At 46.5% G+C, this 3,569-nt stretch overlaps 1 protein-coding gene across 3 annotated transcripts in view; it reads left to right on the plus strand.

Moving 5' to 3' along the window:
• The window catches only part of ZSCAN21 (zinc finger and SCAN domain containing 21), a 24,680-nt gene that overhangs the window by 6,459 nt on the left and 14,652 nt on the right, over nucleotides 1-3,569 (plus strand). For 2 of the 3 annotated variants that reach the window (XM_011943867.1, XM_011943868.1), the window contains exons 2-3: nucleotides 905-1,000; nucleotides 2,146-2,183. The exons of the other annotated variant lie outside the window; for it this stretch is intronic. The gene's annotated coding sequence lies outside the window, so the exon portion shown is untranslated. The remainder of the gene's footprint in view (nucleotides 1-904; nucleotides 1,001-2,145; nucleotides 2,184-3,569) is intronic. 3 annotated transcript variants of the gene reach the window in all.

Here is a 3,569-nt window from a genome sequence, read left to right on the forward strand (position 1 = left end):
GGCACGCACCTGTAATCCCAGTTACTCAGCAGGCTGAGGCATGAAAATCGCTTGAACTCGGGAGGCAGAGGTTGCAGTGAGCTGAGATCATGCCACTGCACTCCAGCCCGGGCGACAGAGCGAGACTCCATCTCAAAACAAAAATAACCCACAAAACTGATGTGCCTAGAATAGATCGCTTAGCTAATGAGCTTACCCAGCCAACTGCCCAGCAGCAACATCCAAGGAAACTTTTTTTCCTGTAATTTGCAGAGGCAGTCATGTGATCCAGTGGCATCTGTGAATTTGGATTCACCGAGTTCTCAGAGTGTATCCCACATGAATGCTACGTTACCACATGACGCTCCCTGTGTGATGCCAGCGGGTGCTGCATGACTCCCTGCTGACTTGCCATGTTTTCACAGGCCAGATCACAGAAGCTGAGCAGCCCAAACACCGGTTTCTTTCCTCGTCTTAGGGTGCCCTCCTCTGGATAGAGTATGAAATTTTCTAACAGTTATGTAAAGTGAATCTACCACTGAGGAGGTCTTCTCTGTTGCCCAGGTTGGAGTGTAGTGACACGGTCTTGGCTCACTACAACCTCCACCTCCCAGCTTCGAGTGATTCCCTGCCTCAGCCTCCCAAGTAGCTGGGATTACAGGTGCCCCCCACCACTCCCAACTAATTTTTGTATTTTTAGTAGAGACAGTAACTTGTAATTTTATGGTAACTATGTTTTCTTCTTCTTTTTTTCTTTTTTTGAGACGGAGTTTCACTCTTGTTGCCCAGGCTGGAATGCAATGATGCGATCTTGGCTCACAGCAACCACCGCCTCCCAGGTTCAAGCGAATCTCCTGCGTCAGCCTGCCAATTAGCTGAGATTACAGGCATGACCCACCATGCCTGGCTAATTTTGTATTTTTAGGAGAGACGGGGTTTCTCCATGTTGGTTAGGCTAGTCTTGAACTCTCAACCTCAGGTGATCTGCCTGCCTTGGCCTCCCAAAGTGCTGGGATTACAGGCATGAGCCACCGCGCCCAGCCCGGTAACTAAATTTTCTTAGGTTTAACATGTGGCCCTAAAGAACCAGAAACTGAAAGGAACCATTATTCCTACCCCACAGAGTCCCATCTTTAGTGAGGCTGTTTCTAGAGTTTATATGATGATCAAGGAACTATGCATGGCCCCAGTTCACCATGTTGGCCAGGCTGGTCTCAACTCCTGGCCTCAAGTGATCTGCTTGCCTTGGTCTCCGGAAGTGCTGGGATTACTGCCGTTAGCCACCACACCTGGCCACTCCTTTTAAATATTCTAAAGAATGCTCTCCAGCATAGCTACCTCATTATTTCTTGTTTATTTTAGCCTTTGGTGCTTGGGCCTTTGTTTTAGGAGGTGAGATAGCATTGCACCTCCCCTGGCTCAATTTTTAAGTAGTCCTAAACTTGGGCACTCCAGTGATATATGCTGGCTACATACAGACTTATTTGACCAAAGAATCCTTTATTCAAAGTATTGGTTATAATGCTTTTGTTGTTGTTTTTTGTTTTGTTTTGTTTTGTTTTGTTTTTGAGACGGAGTCTCGCTCTGTTGCCCAGGCTGGAGTGCAGTGGTGCTATCTCGGCTCACTGCAACCTCCGCCTCCAGGGTTCACGCTATTCTCATGTCTCAGCCTCCTGAGTAGCTGGGATCACAGGCACCCGCCACTGCGCCCGGCTAATTTTTGTATTTTTAGTAGAGACGGGGTTTCGCCATGTTGGTCAGGTTGGTCTTGAACTCCTGACTTCAGGTGATCCACCCGCCTCGGCCTCCCAAAGTGTTGGGATTACAGGCGTGAGTCACCACGCCCCGCCTTAGTTATAGTGCTTTTGAACACATTTTGGGAAATAATTCTGATGCATTTTTTTCCGTGCCTTACAGTTTCCCTTTTCATGCTTTGGGTTGCTTCCTGATGTCTTAATTCCACTGCTAAATACTCCACCAACAATGGTTTCTTTTTTTTATTTTAATTTTTTAATTTTTTAAAGACTAATCAAAGCCTTAATTTCATAAATATGAACCGTGTTTACAAAATATTAGCACTAAAGTTAACACATCCGTGTTAGCCAGGATGGTCTCGATCTCCTGACCTCGTGATCTACCCGCCTCAGCCTCCTGCTGGGATTACAGGCGTGAGCCACCGTGCCCGGCCGCCTAGGGATTTTCAGGTACGGGCTGAGTGTGAAGCATTTTAGCACAAGCTGGTAAGTGCTGTTCTGCTTTTAGAATCTATGGTAATTTGATTTTTTTTATGCCTCATCTTGTTACAGAATGGACTTGGGGCCCTTTCATAAGGGCATATAAGCTTTGGGAGGTTGGCATAAAGGAGGAGGGAAAATGGACACAGAACAAGGGCCTTCTGTTTATGATAGACCATGAAATTTTGCTTGATGGGCTTCTTGAGATAAATAGTCTAGATAGCTTTTAAAAAGTCACTGTGATTGTAGACAATGTGAGTTAGTAATGAAGCGTCTGATTTCTAGCTTCACGCTTTATTTTTTAAGAGACAAGGTATTCCTTTGTCACCCAGGCTGGAGCACAGTGCCACAACTCTGCAGCCCCGAACTCTTGAGCTCAAGTTATACCTCAGCCTGGGCAACAAAGCAAGACTTCGTTTCTACAAATAAATAAATATTTTTAATTAGCCAGATGTGTCCTGGATACTTCGGAGGCTAAGGTGAGAGGATTGCTTGAGGCCAGGTGTTCAAGGCTGCAGTGAGCTATCATGGCACCACTACACTCCAACCTGGGCAACAAAGCGAGACCCTGCCTCTGTAATTTAAAAACAATAAAATAAAGACCCAGTGAAGTGGTTCATGCCTGTAAACCCAGAACTTTGGGAGACCAAGGCAGGAAGATGGCTTGAGGCCAGGAGTTCAAGGCATCCATGAGCTGTGATTGTACCACTGCACTCCATTCTAGGCAACAGACCAAGACACTGTCTCTAAAAAAGAAATATTTTAAATTTTAAAAACTTGTGAAAGAAGAGTCAAGGGATGACCCCAGGTTTTTCGGTCTGAGTAAAAAGAACAATGAGAGTTGCCATTATCTGAGATGAGCAGCTTTTGAGGGAGAGATAGGAATTCGGTTTTGGACATGTTAAGCTTGAGATGTCTTACTGGACATCCAGGTGGTAATGGCAAGTGGATAGTTGGTTGTATGAGTCTGGAGGTCAGAAGGGAGGTCTAAGTTGGAGGTACAGTTTGGGCAGTTGTGAGTATATAATTGGTAATTACAACCATGCAACGGGTGAAATCACCAAGGAGAGAATGCAGGAAGGAGGAAGGGCACCCGGCCGTCTACTCATTTGTAGCCTTTATGCGTTGTGCATTTGAGTTGTGTGCACCGCAAAACTGATGTGCCACTGGGTGTGGTAGCTCACGCGTGTAATCCCAGCACTTTGGGAGACTGAGGTGGGCGGATCACTTGAGGTCAGGAGTTTAAGACCAGCCTGGTTGGCCGGGCGCGGTGGCTCAAGCCTGTAATCCCAGCACTTTGGGAGGCCGAGATGGGTGGATCACGAGGTCAGGAGATCGAGACCATCCTGGCTAACA

The sequence above is a fragment of the Colobus angolensis genome, unplaced genomic scaffold (genome assembly GCF_000951035.1).
Source record: "Colobus angolensis palliatus isolate OR3802 unplaced genomic scaffold, Cang.pa_1.0 Scaffold222, whole genome shotgun sequence".
Taxonomy (NCBI): Eukaryota; Metazoa; Chordata; class Mammalia; order Primates; family Cercopithecidae; genus Colobus; species Colobus angolensis.